The following is an 18,711-nucleotide window of genomic DNA, read 5'->3' as shown; positions in this document are numbered from 1 at the left end:
AATGCACTGAATAAACAACAGCAAAACCTTTGCCTTAGCAAGCCTGTATTTTCTCTATCCTGTTGAAGTAGACTTGCCAGCTGAGGATAAGGAAGTTTTCTAATCATTCACATAATTCCAGTGTTCACATGCAGGATTTCACGAGGTTTACTCCCATTTATTTTCCATTTGATATAAAGTATAAATGTAACTAAATGAGATTATAGGCATAGTTAGAGAAACTGCATTGTTGATCCAATATGTGTACAAGTTTGAAAAAGAAGAAGCCCTTAATGGAGATAAGTGAAAGAGAAAAAAAATCTATGACATTTATTTTTAGATACCCAAATGTAATTAAGCTTGATGTTTTGATAGTGTTAAGTAATGATCTATGTTAATGCAAGAAGGTGCCATCAATCAAACATAATGGTGTGTTTTTAGGTGTCTTGTGCCAGCTGAGTCCCTGGATTACTTTAGAATTAGGGGAATTATTGTAGAAAGTGATTCTACTATTACCTTAAGTGCAGTTCTTACAAAGAATACATGGAAAAGGTGATAATTTCTCAACTTATATGTTCCATGTCTTTATACTGAACCCTGTGCTTACTGCTATTGAGTTATTTCTGACTGTGAGTTAGTCAAAAGAATTTAATAAGGAGGTATTTAAATACATAAATGTTAAAGTTCCCAGATATGGTGTATTAAATCCTTGACATGTCTTTTATTTTGGTCTTTGTAAATCAAACTGCCAACAGGTTTCACTGAAGATGAACAGAGAAGGTGCTAAAGATACTGCTTATTTCATTTTTTATGCTGATTAAAAGTATAGTTATAAATGCATGAGAGATGTTTGCTTACTACTGGCAAAAGTAGGTTTGTTCTTCATTTGGTGCCACAAAGTTTTTTTTTGTTCTGTTTGCTGGAGTCTGTTTTGCCTGATGCACTAAGTAATGAGCTGTTACAATGAGCTGTTACAAAACTTATTAAAATATGTAAAGGCAGAGTTCTCTTATAAAGATGTTATTTTCTGTAATCTGAAGGGGCTGAATAACAAAACCCCCACATTAAAAACCTCAGCCAGAGTCTTTACTGTTTGCAACATTATACTGGGAAGACCCTTGAGATACAAGCAGAGTTTGCAGAGCTGGCTGCTAGGAGGAAAAAGGCAGCTTTATTACTTCTCACTGTATTTGAGAAGTAGCAGAGTCACCATGTAACTATAATAAAAGCTTCTTGTACAGTCACTTTCCATTCAAAACTTTGCAAAGTATATTAGCACCTTCACCCTGGGTAAAAGACTGTATTTTAATATTTTTGCTCCTTGTTTATTTAGGAATTCCAAGATTTTTGTGAAATGTTATTAGTAATATCTTACTAAAACCAAAGGAAATGCCCTCGTTTTGACAGTGATTCCAGTCGTAACAGCAAGTTCTAGTATTTTTATTTTTCATGCCTTTTCTCTAATTTTGTCTTACTAAAGAACAGATCTTTCAGGAATTGTAATCCTTGGAAGTCTAGTCACCAGGTGGGAGCATTGGTTCATTGGAAAAAATGGAAAAATCTCTAAGGTCACAGAGTTGTAGAAATAATTAAGGTTGGGGAAAAAAAGGGCCTCTGAAGGTCATACAGTTTAGTCCCCTACTCAGAGCAGAACTAACTTCAAAGTTGATCAGGATGTTCAAGGCATTTTCAATTAAGTTTTTTAAATCTCTGACAGGCACTTGTTGGAGACACTGATCCCCCTCCCTGGGGTTGTTCAAGGCATGGTAGGATGAGGCCTTGAGCAACCCTGTCTAGATGAGGGATGCCCCTGCCCATGGCAGGGAGGTTGGTTTAGATGATCTCTAAAATCCCTTCCAACCTAAGTCATTCTATTATTCTATGATGACTACTTGGCAGCCTTTCTGCAATACCTGTTCCAGTGCTTAACCACTGTCATTGTGAAAAAATGTTCCCTGGTCATAGTCAACATTTTGTGTATTGCCTCTTGCACTTCGACTGTGTATTTAACTGTATAGCACCACAGCATCACACAGCCCTGGTCCTCCCATCACCAGGAAAAAATACTTTCTAAAGTACATCACACCACCTTTTCTAGTGCTGCTCTTTGTTAGAAACCTGGATGTGAAGGGTGAGGCATACCTGAATCTTATACTGATGTGTATCTTAACAGCACAAATCTAGCCTCTGAATCTCACAAACTGCACATCCATCTGTGTTACACAGACCTATTTTTGGACTTTTGGTGCACAGTGTGGATGGGTGGAGAATGTCTCAGACACTGAGTAGTCTGCTTGGAGGTCTGAGAAAGGTTTTGCAAATATTAACTAGAAAGAGTGGGAAGAAGTTGTTGAAAAGGGAGGGATTTTTATTTGATCATTGGAGCTTAAGGGCAAGATGCTCTGACTGAAGTGGAGCTGGCCAGGTGGAGATGATGGTAGTGGTGGGAGCTCCCCCAGCAGCCAGAGGCACTTGAAAGGCAAATAACCTGTGACAGGGTGAGGAAGGCATTAGAAGACAAGCATATCATCAAAAAGAGTTCTAGTTGGTAATGATTTTGAGGGAAAGAATCGTACTTTTTGCTCTCATTTGGCTTTAAACTGAATTTTTGCTGCTTTCACTGAAAAATTCATCTGGCTTGGTAAATTAAAAACACAGAGCCACCCCTGAATAAAAGGACAAGAAAAATCCTACAAGTTGAAAGTTCCTCTGAATAGTGCCCAAAAGTTTGTCCTTACAGTTGCAGGTGTCTAGTGGTATCTAAGCAAATAAACCATTCAGTGATGGCAATAGCAAGAGGTATTTATGTAGAGAAAGCTGCCTCTTAATCCTCTGTCCTGCCTGATGCCATGCTGACCAGCTCATTCTTTTTTAGTGTAGTAGTCATAGTTCCAATGAAATACTACTCTGCCTGTCTCATATGCAAAGTAAGTGCTCTTTTCAAAACAGACCATTTAAAAAGTTACTTCTGTGTCTCCAGACCTTGTCATTATGGGTCCAGAGAGGAGTCTGCATATTTGAAAGGGCTGACAGGAAACCTTTAGCCTTTCAGGACTGTCTAAAAGTGGCTCAGTACAGTAATGACCCATGGCTGTTAGTGGTTTGTGTAAAAATGACTAAATAGCCTCAGGTTTTGTTGGAGATTTTTTCTCAGATAAAGGAACCACAACAGGCCTTTAATAGTCAGCCTGACTGCTTCTAGTAATTTTCACTGGAATAAGAAGCACCTAGTAGAGTCTATGGAAAGAAAATCCATCAGTCTTCTTTAATGTGAAAAAAATCCAGCAGTTCCTGGTCTTTTAATGACAAGAGAAACATATTCTCCCTTCAGGTGGCATTGTGGTTGTTAATAGCACAGTATCTACTTTTCTACCACCTCTAAACATGTCTTTTCAGCTGCCATTAGTTACTCATAGTACAGTTTTAATACTACAAGTCACTTTTCAGTCCCCACGGGACATTCTCAACTGGAAACTTCTTACTGCATTGCTTCACTTTTTTGTTTCCTTCTTTCTCCTCTCCCCTCCCCCCCCCATAAATGTATAACCCTGAATGAATCATTGCCAGCTTGTTTACAAGATCCTTTTAAATGCTTTCCCTGATGCTGGGAGAACATCTTTCTTTTTCTTTGTTCAGTTTTTCCTCTTGACAGCCGAAAACAACAATAATAAAAAGTGCCCAAGAGCTATTTTAATTCTTTATAGTTACTATAATTGCAGTTTTCATGGGATTTCCCTGCTGCTTCGGAAGCAGGCAGCAGTTTCTATATTGAAGCAAATCTGTGGTACATAGTGAAAGAGCGTTAAGTAGAATGTTGATGATTTAGGTATAATTTAGATATTTATCAAAAAGATACCACTTTATTGTGTTAAAATTAATATCCTGCAGTAATGGTTATGGCCTCCTATTGAGAACTTGATTTCCACTTAAATTCACAGTACCAAGCACAAGGTAATACTCATCTGAAGCATAAAGAGGTCAATGCCTACTGAATTTTTAATTAGAAATATTTATGATCCTTTTCAGACCTTTTTTTTTTTTTAATCTAAGTGCTTTCATAAAATCCTTCTAGAGCCCATCCTGCTTGTTTAGACTGAAGAATGACTTCCAAAAGATAGTAGCGAATACAAGACAAAATTTCAGAGAGGGCAATGTTTTGGTGGAAGTATTTTAAGAATTGAAGTGGAGTCAGATTATTGTTGTACCTGACTGAAAATGAGAAAGAAATTCAGAACAGTAACTCAACAGATCTGTAGAAATGTCACTTTAGGGTTTTTTGGTCATTAAGCTATTTGAAACTTAGAGTATTATACCAAAAATATCTTAGTTTTCTTTCTAGCAACATCTAATATGACAATTATCAATAGCTATCTATTTTAAAAGGTAACCTTTGCCTGAAAAGCAAAGTTATAGCAATGAATAATTCAATCTGTTTGCATTCTGATCAATTTTAAACTCATTTAATGTTAATTCTCCATCAAATGTCTGCTGCTTTGTTAGGTTTTTTTCTCTTTATAAAAGCTGTTAACACAAAAGGCCAAATGATGATTCTGTTCTTTATGAACAGTGGTACTGTGGTAAATAAAAAAGGAGGTTAATACACCTGTTGGGCAAGCTTACCTGCTTTGCTGTGTAACTGGTAATTAATCCTGTTGCCCAAATCAGAAGGGGATGTCTGTGTTTACGTGCAGTTGTATCATACAGTACTGTCTTACCTTGCCTCTCCATGGTTGCTACTCATAGAAACTTGTTATTCATTAAAAAGGACAGGAAAGTTGGGCCTCAGGGGCTGAAACACTGCTATAAAATTAATTTTCAAATAAGCCTCTGCTAACTTCTAAATTGGCCTTGAGTTATTTACAGCTGTGAAGCTGCATTCATCAAAACCAGGTATAGCCCCATTTGGTGCAGAGGAATGGTTACCTACACTTAATTTGCTTTCATGTTGTGTGAAACACACAAGCACAGAGTTTCCCATGGTGTTTCATGGTACAGGAAGAGCACACTGACATTACCAGGATTGATTACCCTCAGCTCTGGAGTTGGTCATCTTGCTGAACAGTGGGTCTGAGCCCTGGTTCCACGCCCTGTAAAATTATCTGGGAGCATTCCCAAAGGTACTGGGGGCATAGAATCTATCACTGTGACTATAATTAATGGTAAAAAAAATCATTTAGTTCTGGAGGAACGTGGAATTGTTTAAATGATTATTGAGTGCTGCAGGCCAAGTACCAAGACAGGAACAATTCCTTCCAAATAATTACATTCCAAACAAAGAAAAAAATCTTGCTCTCCAAGCATTTCTATAGTTGATATTTTATTTATTTATGAGTGAGCTTTTATGGTTATCCTGAAAAGAGATCTTGGGCATATATACTTTATGGGGTTTGTATAGAAATATTCATAGGCTTCTGGAAGTCAGTCACTTTCAAAGTGGGTAGTGGAAAAGGTTTAAAAGAGCATGATGAGAAAATACAGAAAGCAAAGAATACCAGATAAGCTGCAAATTATGTGGATAAGAGGTGTGCACTTATTACAGATTCACTCATGTGCAATTTTAGTTGATATATTGAGTTGGAGCTGAGTCTGTCCCAAATGAAGAGTAAGCTTCTCTGGCTTGAGCTCAAAACTGTAGGCTCCTTCACTGGGGCAGTAATAGGATCATATCCTTTGTGGTTCAGGCACGGGGGCGAAGATGAGGGAAACTGATCTCCACAGATGTTTTCATTCTGTGGAGGACATTATTTCACACAGTGTTAGCTGGAAACTTCCTAGAGGCTGTGGTCATACAAGTTTCTGACTCAGTGTTCCTGCTTCAGATTGTCAAAGTGGTCAAGCAACCAAGCTTTAACCAGGATCCAGGAATAATGGTTTTCAAAGGACATTGCATTGCCTGGCGATCCCTGGAAATCCTTGGCACCTGGATGCTTTTATTCTTCTGTCTCAGTGTACCCTCTGGACATTAGAGGGGACATTTTTACCATTGATCTGCTGAAGATTCTTTCATATTAGGAACAGAAGTTATCTTGAAAACTGGAATCATCACTGCTAAGTACCAAATCCTCTAAAGAGTTACAATAGAGACCTTATCTCAACATACATATTTTTAGCTTTTCAGTCCAACTGTGGTGAAATTATGCTGTGCAGAAACATTACTTAATCAGGTTTGATTGTAGACATAGCATAATTTAGTCTCTTATATACTGCCGCCTAGTCTAGACTACTAGCTCACACACTATTAATGCAATACAGATTAAAAGAATATTGTTGGAAAATACTGAAAGCAACCCTTGTTTATGTTCCACTCCTACTAAAACTGAAATGAAAATGTCTATTCTTCATCTACTGAATACTCACTTCAATAGCATTCATTTTAAATTGCCTAAAAATTCTTAGATTGACATTCTGCAATTGTAGGTTAAAGAGAAAGTTTGAATTATGCTATTTTCCTGAACTGAAAAACTACTGCATTTGATTTCTGTTGGGATTGAAAGGAAATAAATTAGTAGATTCCCTTTGTATTTGTTATAGGTTTTGTTCTCTTCCTATGAATATTTAGGAAGGAAGGTAGCAGAAACAGTGAATTTAATAAAAATCCAGAGTATATTCATGAGGAACTGATTCTGAATTCTGAACAGTAAATATTCATGCAGGGAACATGATTCTGTTAGAAAAAAGAGCCCTATTTCCAGTGCATTTTACTCCATGAGACAGATTATGTATTTGTGCTTAACTGAAGGCTGAAAGCCTCTTTCCCAGAACAAATTATTCATTGAAATAGTCACATTGAGTCTTCCAGGGCTTGGGCCTAAGAGGATGAGTCTAGTTCCTATAGAAATCAATGAGCATGAATTATGCCCACTGTCTGATGTCCCTGAAAATAATATTGCATGAAAGTGCAGAAAAGCTTCTTTTGGGGGGAAAAAAAACCCAACACCAATGAAAGAATTTTTGGAGGCATACAGAAAAGAACGAAAATCATTCTGTGAGTTTTGTGGGGACATTTGTTTAGTTTCGGGTGTTTGTTTGGTTGTTTTGGCTTTTGGGGTTTTTTTCGGTTATTTTTTTATTTGTTTGTAGAAAGTTACTAAACATAGCTTTCCAAAAGTAAAAATCCCCTTCATTGGGTAGTTCTAAAAATATTAATTTTGAATTTTATGAACAGCAGTAAACATGTCTCAGCATCAAGCCTGCTTGTTCAGGATAAGGAGGTAGCAAGAAGATTCCTTGCAAGGAGAAGTGAAGTTTGGAAAGGCTCACATAACATCAGTTCCCTTAGGTGTCCATAACACAACAAAATTCTCCAGCTGCAAAGATATTGATGATAATGGAATTCCAAAACTGGTCATGTATTGCCAGAATAAAGATTAGGGTCTTAAAAATGCAAGAGTTTTGACTCAGTCTAAGGTCATGAGATATTTTTTTCAAGATTACTTTTTTGAGGAGGGGATATGTGTTCTACCCATCTGTTCAAAGTTGCTATGCTGAAGGCTATAAAATTGCTTCTGGAGAATAGAAAGAACATAATAATACACTTAATTTCAAACAAGAGCCTTTTGAAGAGATAAAAGGTGACATTATTCTGATCCCTATAAGTGATTTCCTGTGGTTCTTACATGTTAAAGAGACCAAAGTTAGCTTGGTAGCAGTCGACATTATGTGTAAAAGAAGATTTCTTATAGCAGACAGCTCTCTTTAACCACCACCAAATAAATAGATAAATAAATAAGTAGATAGATAAATAATTAAATAAAGGTATGGCTTAAATAAAGGTAGCTGGAACCTGGAATTAAGCAAATTCAGCCAAGAAATTATGTTATAATATGGTTATTTCTCTGCTATTGGAAAACCTGATAATACCTTGGGTGTTAAGTATGTGTGAAAGTGGAAAGCTAAGTTTAAGAGCTTGACTCTGTAACTAGCTGCTTATACTATTTCACCCAAAACTTGGACATACAGTTTTCCTCCAATGTTTAAATGTAAGATGATACAAAAGACCTGAAGCTCTCTGTTTCTGAACTGCTTGGACTTCTTATCTCTCTGTTGTGGTTGTTCTTTTGATTCAATTATGAATTTTTCTTGTTATTTTCTTCACATATCTTTTATATTATTCTTTATATTTTTTTCCTGTTCTGCAATATTCAGTGTATGCATGAAGTCAGTATTTCCTTCTCTTTTATTATTTTAGTTCAGAAAATATTATCAACCTTATGAAATATTTTCATATTACTAGATAGAGTGTTAAAATAAACTTTCCAATTTCCCAGAGTCATTAGAAATTCTGGATATTTCTTAGATTTTTATTTTTAAAAAAACCTATATTTCCCCTTTCAGTTAATATAAATTAGATCTTCGTCTGGTGTTAGACAGTAAAAACTGATGAAGCATTGCAGATTTATGCAGCTGAAGTTTTAGTTCATAACTTTGATAGGATAAATTTAATGGTAACCTATAAAATCAGTTACCTGTGCATCTGAAAATCAATCCCCACATAGTGTGGGTTGAATGATCCCCACCTGTGCTGGCAGGGAAGGGGCAAGTGTGAGGAAATGCACGCACAGGTAATCTGTAAGTGGGGACCTGTAGCACTGGAGTCTCCAATGACATTTCCACCAAAAACCACGCTAAAGGTAAAGAAATAATCCCAGTTCTGCTCCACTGGGCAGAAACTATAGAGGAGGCCAGTTACAGTATTTTTATGACCAAGTCTGATCTTAAAGCACAATGGCTTAACCATGAGGTCCTAGTCTTCAATTTCTTCTTTTGCTAGTATTCAATAATTGAGGACCCTGGAAATAAATATATTTTATGGAGAGTATAGGCTAAATAACTCACTTTCATAGCACAAATTATGCACAAATCTTTCTTAAACCAGATGTTTGCTCATATTTTCTTGTTAGGGGTCTTTAAAACTAGCTGAACACAGACAACATTCATTACCCTGATCCAGTCCCTCTTTTAGATTTATTCTTTTGTGTATTCCACTACTGTGGATTTTCCCATGGCTTCTATCCATATTTTTTGCTCCATTTCTCTTCCCCTGTTCTTACTGAAATGTGAAAAAAAAAAAAAAAAAAAAAAAAAAAAAAAAAAAAATCTTCTTACTCTCTTATTCACCTGTAAAAATAGACATACAGAGGAAATCTCTCAGAGCCTGTAGAAACAGGAGCAATAATCTGAAGATTAAAGCCTCTACAGTTTCATTTCAATCATGGCAGACTATTGTTTGTGGCTCCACTTGTTATCTCCATTTTATGAGAGAGAAAGCAATAAAGAGATGACTTATCACTGAGCTTGCACCAGCATGTGGGAGACTAAGACTCATATCACTCACTAATTTAAGAAACCAGCACCTCTCCAAGCTTTTCACCCTAGCTATATTTTTCAAGTACTTCTTTCTGAAAGATTAGGAGAAAGTTAACTGGAGGAGGAAAGTTCAGCCATTCCTACTGGTCAGAAGGAAAGGCAGGGCAGAGAGGGAGAGGGAGAGAGAGAGGGAGAGGAGAGGAGAGGAGAGGAGAGGAGAGGAGAGGAGAGGAGAGGAGAGGAGAGGAGAGGAGAGGAGAGGAGAGGAGAGGAGAGGAGAGGAGAGGAGAGGAGAGGAGAGGAGAGGAGAGGAGAGGAGAGGAGAGGAGAGGATCTTTTAGTCCAACTGCCTGACCAAAACTTAATGTGTGTTATTAAGGTCGTTGCCCAAATGCCTCATAAACACTGACAGGCTTGGGGCATTGACCACCTTTCTAGGAAGCCTGTTTCAGTGCTTGACTATCCTCTTGATGAGTAAATGTTTCCTAATGTCAAGTCTGAACCCCACCTGATGAAGATTGGAACCACTCCCGTTTGTCTTATCACCATATACCAAGGAATAAAAGCCAGAACATCCCCTCCTCAGGAAGCTGCAAAGGGTGATGAGGTCACCTCTCAGCCTCCTTTTCTCCAGACTAGACAAACTCAAGGTCATTATCCACACTTCATAGGAGCAGCTATTAATAGTTAGGGATTATACTTTATCTAGTCTTTGTTTTTTCTGTGCAAACTGAAACAGAAAATTCATAACTAAGTGTTAATAGTGAGGTGAAATTTAATGTTCAATAAGATGGTTGGTTGGTACATACATTGAGTGAAGAATATTCACATAGCTGGAGCTCAAAAACTGCCACTCACTATTGTGATACTGGAGCACAGCACATATAATTACATTTAGTGCCTGCGATAGAAAGAAAGAGAAATAGACACTACAGTTTTGTGGGCACAATTTATTCCAGGCACAAATGTTAATAGTTTGATGGCAGTCAACAAAACAATCAGTCAGAGGTCTAGAAGCTAAAACATTTGAACCTGCAATTTAGTACAGATATGAATGGGGTTTCATAATTATTTTCATTTGCAAGGCTACTTGCCCTGAAACATCAATTGTTAGCTTGTTTATTAAAGCTTTTGGTACTTTAGACAGTTTCCCCACAAGCTGATGTATGCCTTCATTGTTCTGTGGCCACAGCAACAGAAAATGGTACATCATATTGTTATAAATGATACTCTCTAATTGTTTTTCTAAAAGAAGCTGCTGCCAAAATATTTCCCTTTGGTGAGTTTAAAGCCAAATAATAAGTGTCAGACTGCACCACTTTAGCAGCTGCAGAAATGTACTCATGAAGGTTCACATTGCTAAACCAATAGCAGATATTTTTATATGCATTATCTGCCCTTGGATGTATAGGCATTCCTCAACCTAGAGTTGTATTTGTATTCACAGCTGTATAATTATTGTCTATTGTACTGAGGAAGGGGGAAAATTATACCCCAAGTGGAAATCACAAATGTGTTAACACACGGCTTTCTCTTTGTTTGGTTAAATATTTCAGCTGTCAGAAGGCTTCCACATCACTAAAGTCATGGGGACCAATGTAACAACACAGCAGATCTGACCACAAAATGTCACCTGCATCCTTGTGTCCTCATGTAGCGTCATGTGAGACAATGTCAGTGCTGAGAATAAGGATAATTCTGTTAGCTTTATAGAACAAGGCTGACAGCATGTAAATGGAAGGCTCAGGAAAACAAACAAATGAATTTACATTGCTTAAGCATACTCCACCTACACCTCCGGAGAAATGAGGAATCGACCTCTTGGGTACACACCACCCTGGCTTCTTCATGGATTCATGCGGCAAAGAAGGTGAAGGTAGGTAAATACTGTGCTCCATCATGTTGGTTTTTGGAACTGTTTTACAGAGACTTATCAAAAGAAGGAATGGCTGGCCCTGTTGGGGTGATGGTATCAGAGGGAAAGAATAGCTGAGAGGATGACTGTCAAGTAGAGTGGACTGGTAAAAAAAAAAATATATATGTATATACTCAAATGTGTACATATGTATATGTTACTGTGTTCCAAACACCTAATGTAACAAGTTGATCTCACTCAGCTTGGTCCTTTTGAGATCTGTCTTATAAGAAGCCAGATGCTAGTGCAGCATGTGAATACAAAACGTTGTTATCCGTGATTTCCTTTGGAATACACAATTGAGTGCCTGTCAGATTGTCCCTTTTCATAAATGAGGGTTTTGTATCCAGGGAGAGGCCTATGTGACATGGTGGGTATCTAACACTTGCAACTCTTTCACATCATTGATTCAAACCAGTTTTTCCACAAGCTGTTACATTTTCTGCAAATGCAGCTAATTTACCCTTACAAAGGTGTGCAACATCAAGGGCTGGTAATGAGATAGTGGTGAGCACTGTAACTGATTGCTTAAAACTGAGGGTAGCAATAATGTCAAGGTGTAATGACCACTGACTGATCCTGAAACACACTGAGTCCCTAAGAGAATGGCAGCATGTACCCAAAACTTCTGAACCCCAACAGGCACCCACTAAGGATCTGTGGGTGTATTCAGGCCATGGAGAGGTTAGGGACACCTGGTCATTACTTTTTTTCATTTTAGTTCAGAACTGCAAACAAATTTGCGTTTCCATTTTCCAGCTGTGCAGCACCTCATGAGATAGCTTTATGCCTCTGGATTCCTAAAGTGTTCATGTGTGTCTGCGTGTTTGGTGAATTAATTGAAATGCTTTAAACAAGAGAACTGAGGGGGAAAAACTTAGTGTTTTGCTCAGAAGAACAAAGTATAGAGCAATAATCATTATCACTCAAAGTTCTGAACACTTTCTCTGAATAAACACAAGACAGATTCTCTGAAGACAGCTAATCAGACACTGAGTCATCTATACATTCATAAGTTCCTCGTCTTTCTCCTGAGCATCACTGATTAAAAGACAACAGATTATCAGTATAATACTGATATAGTAGATTGCAGATGTCAGAACAAGGTTCTTAAAGAACTCATTCTTTTGATCTGTTTAAGAGCATTCTGCAAGCACCCCTGCTTTTATGCAATGAAAAGAACATATCTGTTGCTCAAGTAATAATCAAACTAAGTTTAATGAGCATTGTATTCCCAGGCTTTCTTTTCCAGTATTAATTCAGGATTCTTGATTAAAGCATGTGTAATTCACTGACTTCCACAAGGTTCTCAATGTGGTTTGTCTTGAACTTCAATAGCAGTATCCGGTATGCTTTAATCGGACCTGCCAATATCAGCAAAAAGCAACAGTTCTCACAACAGAAGAATCCATTATTGTAAAAATTATCAGTTTTAATAACAGGCTCTGCCCTTCAGTTCTGTCCCTTTCTCCTCTTTTTAATATACACTTAGCAGACAGGAAGGCTAAGTAGTGTTCTGGGGTGCAGCATAGCCAACTGGACAAGGAAGGGGATTGTCCCACTCTGCTCTGCGCTGGTACAGCCTCACCTTGAGTACTGGGTGCAGTTTAGGGCACCACAATATAGAAAAGACATTGAGCTGTTGGAGAGTGTTCACAGGAGAGCAAAAAGGATGGTGAAGGGTCTGAAGGGAATGACTAATGAGGAGCAGCTGAGGTCAATTGGATTTTTCAGTTTGGAGAAAAGGAGGCCTCATAGCCAAGGGAAGAGGTGGGACTGGCACTAATTTCTTAATTACTTTGACTGAAGACAGGACTTGGGGAAATGGTAGGAAGCTGAATCAGGGAAGGTTTAGGTTAGATATCAGGAAAAGTTTTTTTATGCAGAGGGCAGTTGAGCAATGGAACAAGTCCCCCAGGGAAGTGGTGCTGGCAAGCCTGCCTGAGTTCAAGAAGTGTTTGGAGGGTGCTCTCAGGTACATGGTGTGATCCTGGGGGTGCCCGACACAGGGGCAGGAATTGGACTTGATGATCCTGATGGATCCCTTCCAGCTCGGCATGTTCTATGATTCTGTGATATCTTTGGCAGCTTAAGGTTCCCATTATTTACTTTAGTTGTTTCTGAGTGTGCTGGGCGTCACTGAAAATGCCAATTCTGTCGTTGTTGCCATAGACTTAACTTTTCTGTTGAAACAGGCACTCAACTTACAGCAGACTTAATAATGGTTGGCCCAACTCCTTCAGATTTCTTGGAGGAGAAGCTGTCATAGCTGAGAATGCCAGTCCTCCTCCCCTCTCAGTTGTTTCCTCAGAAGTTACTAAATTGCTTCAGAGACTTCTTACTGTGGAGCATTTAAGCACAGGAGTGTGCAATTTACAGGAGAAATAGCTGTAGACAGAACCCTACAAATTACAGGTGGTTTGGGAAAAATTCTTCTTCTCTGATAAACCAAAAGGGAGATCAACATTATCTCAAATCACTTATCTCTAATCGTAAAGTATCATTACTGATTGTTAGAAATGATCAAGTAAATTTCTATTTAACCTAGAAAAAAAAGGAGATAAAGCAACATGGTATGTTGCTGCCATGATGTTATAAAGAAAATTACTGCCTAATGACCAGAGGGCTAACGACAGGCACAGTGTGTAATGTCACATAGGGTTAACCTATAGTAAATACCTGGCAGATTGTCTTTCTTACTGTCTGGCAACACTTGTATAACTTGTCATGCCAGTGAAGTCACACTGAATTGAGCAAAACTAGTTGAAACCAAATATGCAGAGAAACGTATTTGACATTGCACTTAAGTTGACAGCTGTAGCAATTTTCTCTGAGCAGACACACACACAGCTTGATGACAAAGAGGGGAGGTTGTGAGAATTTCTAATTGCAGAGTTCTGTTGCAAAGGCCACTGATAATGGACCTCTGATTTTAAAAAGGATTAGGAAATAATCAAAACCAGGTGGTTTGTTTGGATTTGATAGGCATGAAGCATTAGCAATTTCTAACAAAATTAAGGAATAAGCTTTTAAGATTTTTCAAGAGGAAGGAGAAACTATCATAAAATTCAATGTAGGACAGAAGTAGCATGAAAAAAAAGGTCACTCATTACTTTACAAATAGTATAGGGAGAATTACTAAAATCAGTAGTAACAGTGGGAGGAAGTCTTCACTTTTGCCACCATTAACTGATTGCTGTGACATTGACAGCAGCATTAAAGGTCACTTATTGAATTTAAAAAGTTATTCTGATCTACCTGCATAATTTCATACTGAAAGCTCACTCTGCTAAATGCATTACAAAGGGGTAACGATCCACGTAGGTACATCCTAGTCCACAGCAAATAGAGGGCAAACCAAATTAACTTAACCCGTGATGAACATGTTCTGAACTAACTTGTATGACTTTGAATTTGTTGTTCTAAGAGTAACCCTGGAATATTAGTACAGCTCAGATACTTCATGATGACTGATTATTCATCAGTAAATTGTGTATGTCTAAAAAGTGACATGAAAATGTTTTGCTGAAAGCGTTTAAGTACAGTGAAGATTCATAGGTACTCTTTACTGCCAGAAGAACCCCCTTCTAAACTACAATTTTAACTATTAAAACACATGTATAGAAATTCTCTTTGATAAGTCAATAAATAACATACTTGTGATACTTGTATATATATGGTCTCATATCCCTTTAAACTACAGCTGTCAAGGAGTTCCTTTAGTCCTCAGAGTTTACTCGTGATTCCCCTGTTCCATTACTAGACATTTGTCTTGTTTCTCTTCACCTCTAAATTCATCCAGGGATTTAAAGCAATTTCTTTTCTCTCACTCCTTGCTAAAGATCTCTCATTTTGACTTCCACTGCAGTGACACAGCCATTACACCCTTTTTTAGTAAGCTTTTTTGCTCAGTTGTCTTGCAGAACCTCCGCCTTGTTGTTTTGACAGTTTCACTTGGGGAAATGAACTCGCAAAGTCATTTTCTCTTGCAGGTTTCACAAGTCTCTACTGTCTCTTCTCCCTATTCCTAACCCTCCATTTGATCCTTTAGGGAGTATACATCATTCTCTCTTTTCTGCACAGTGCACTTCCAGTATAGCCTCCCTGGGAAAAATCAGCTTATGCCACATTTTCACCTTTCATTTTTCTGTTGGTGAATGAAAAGTCTACCTTTCCAATCTCGTGTCATGACTTTTCATCATGACATCACCTCTGCTTGTCTGCTCTAACATAAAGTTTAACAAGACAAAACCGAACTCCTAGCCCAGATGGATGGATATTTTTCACCCATTGTGTACTACCTTGTAAGATCCTAGGCTCCTTCCCCACTGCAGGTGCCAGCTCTTGGAATCAAAAGATTTCCTTAATTCCTTTCATTGAAACTCTAGAGGATGCTTTGTATATTGTAAGGTTCCCGGGTTGAACTATGCACCTGATCTTCCTGCATAGAAGTCCCAAAGATACAAGAGGCTTATCAGCTCACAGGAGCTGTAGCCCAGAAAGAGAAAAACACGGAATAACAGGAAACTTAAATGCACTTCTCAGCCACTAGGGAGTAAACCCACAGTTTTCTGTCCAGCACTCCGAAAAGGTTCATTATGAAGAATTTTATCTTCTACAGTTTGATTACAATAGTAATTTAATCTTCCTTTCCCCTTAGTGCACATAGATTATTCTCTCAGTTCTCAATGTTGCTCAGTTCTCTTATTCAGTATCTTGACCACACATACCCCAGTTTCACAAATGAATTTCAAGCTGACTATGTAAATTTTAAGGGCTTGCTACTTGTGAATTTAAGTTTACAAATGTCGTCTTGGTTTGGTTGGCCATGCTCTCCTGTGTCCTCTAGGCATAGCATTTCATCCCTAATGGATCTGTGAACCAACTCTCTTGTCTTTCTCCCTCAGGACATCCCACACTACAGTATTTTACCTCTAAACTCATTTTTGACAGGAACACAGACTAAGTGCTGATGGGTTGGTTTTTTGGGTTTTGTTTGTTCATTGTTGGTTGGTTGGTTTGAGGTGGCTTTTTTTGTTAGATTTTTGTTTGGTTTGTAATGGGTGTAAGATGTAACAGTCTTGTAAAATGTTATGCTATAAAAATTACCCAGCAAATACTGTTTGGATATGATCAGAATGTGACCCAAAGAATCAGGTGTATAGTCAGAGACTGAAGGGGAATGGCTATGTTAAATATGTTAAATACTGTTGAAGAATAATAGCAATATTTGAAAGTCACTACCAGAATTTATGATTGGTTCAGATCTTTCACAAAGAATATGTTTGTACTACAAACTAGCAGTGATACAGTAGAATAAGTCAATTACAGGAATGTAATGTGGGTCTTTTAGGCATCATTATAGTCCTATTTTGTGTGCTTTTTCCTGCATCTTCAGAACATTAAATTTTTTTATATTCACTGAGAAAACTTCTCTTTTTCCACATATACCAAGCTACAGCAGTTTGTAACAAAATGAACAATGCTGGATAAAAACAAAGCAGAAAGAAAGACAACTCTAAAAACAAGCTTCAGATGAATAGATCATTAATACAGCACATCCATGTGACATTGGCTTTACACAAACTGTCAGCTTTCAGTATGATGCATCCGGAAGATGCATCAAACTCACAGAAAATGAGTCTTCTGTAAAACCTAAATATATTGCTGTCTATAAAATATATGACATAATACTTTTGGTAAATTGTTTATTGTTCACAGGGAGGTTTCTGGAATTGTGGGGATCAAACATCAAAGAAGCTGCCACAGACAGAAAAGATAAACTCTGCCCCTTGTGAGTTTGTTCATGTCACTTCAACCCATTTAAATTCTAGTTAGGTTGATCAAAAGTGGGAAAGAAAAGCTTTAAATTGTGTTATTAACAATAGATTTAATCTTAGACTGCTGATTAAATAATATCTCTCAGATAAAAACATAATAGGCACTGGCTGCATTTGTGTGACAGGAAACATGTCATTGGTAATGCTTTGTGTTGCTTTTAATGAGTCTGATTGTCATCTTCCAGCAGGGAGTGCACAAAAGGCTCCTACAGGTCTGGGTGAATGGGATCACTTATTGATCAAGTTGTCAGGTCTGTCAAGTGTTAAGGAACAACTGAGCAAGTACAGAAAATCAATATGATTTTGTATTTATGTGGAGGCTCCCCAGATAAGTCAGCTGACTGGAAATCAAACAGTTACAGGCTGAATATAATTTCCAAGATTGTTTAGTTCACAATGTTCCTGTTTAAAAGCAAGCAAATCGTTGAATAAAATGTGTAATATTTTTTTGTTTTGTTTTGAAGAAAGTAAAAATTTTTTTTTTAATTATTTTGGCCAACTTTATCTCTGAGTAGAGCTGCAGCCTGCCCATTTATTTTTTCTCCCTACTGAACAAATACGTTTTTTATTAATTATATTTAATCCCTGCTGCCCATTCACTGAAAGGCATCTCCATTTTAGCAATGATCTTTGCTACTGTTTAGACAAGTTAAAAAGGTGAAGCTGCTCTAGAAAGACAGTAAAGAGACAAGTGTTTAATCTTCCCTAAAAAAGTCTGTGTACTTGTATTTGAGCTCTTCATGGTTCAAAACACCTTCCTGAGAATGGAGCAAGGAGAAAGGAGGAAGAGCAAGCTCAGTGAGGGTTATAGCAGGAGGAAAACTTCTGCAATCTCCAGCCTGCTCCATCAGGCAAGGGGGGTTCTAGGCTGACGAATGCACAGTCAAGCCCTGAGTCTGTGAAAGGTTTTGGAGTTACCGGGAATGGAAAAAAAGCAGCAGATCTCAGTAACACCCTGCTTCTTATGAACAATGAACAATTAACCTGGCCATTTTTGCCTGTAATCCAATAAATTTCCATCTCTAATCTTTTTTCTACCATTACCTCTCTGTTTTCCCTCTGTCAATCCACACTAACAGTTTATAATGCATTCATTGGTTTTCCATTCACATCCTAACCATCCCTCACTCCATTATTCTCCCCAGAGAGTCACTTTCTCCTTACTACCTTCCACTTCTATCTTCTTCATCTGTTTGCCTTATTTGTAGTACACACAGAGGAACAAACTAATCTAATTCAAGCCTACATCCAAGAAATAGCCAATTCAAACGTATTCTTTCTGCTGGCTTTGATACATAACATTTATTTCTCTGCCAATGGATAGAATTTGTGCCTGCACATGAAATCTATTAGCAACTTTGAAAAGCACAATTTTTTTTTATTTCGTGTTTTTTAAATCTTCTTCAAGATTTTATCAGTGCATCAATCATTCCTGCACTTTTACTGTACAGTTGTTCCACTGTTGTGCCTTTGGAATCAGATTAGCTTTCAGTCACTTCCAGCAGGAGCTGATCAGTTAAAACTTGGTCATAGCTGTAGTAGCACAAACACCACCGCAGTGGGCAAGTCTGCTATAATTTAAAGTAATATCATACAATTTTACATCTGTTCATGGATCAGGTGGGGATAATAAGAATACTACTAGGGAAAATCTCTTCCCAGCTCACATGT

This window comes from Heliangelus exortis, chromosome 3 (assembly GCF_036169615.1).
Source record: "Heliangelus exortis chromosome 3, bHelExo1.hap1, whole genome shotgun sequence".
In the NCBI taxonomy this organism is placed as follows: Eukaryota; Metazoa; Chordata; class Aves; order Apodiformes; family Trochilidae; genus Heliangelus; species Heliangelus exortis.
The sequence above is the reverse complement of the archived record's forward strand: the minus strand, read 5'-3'. Positions refer to the sequence as shown.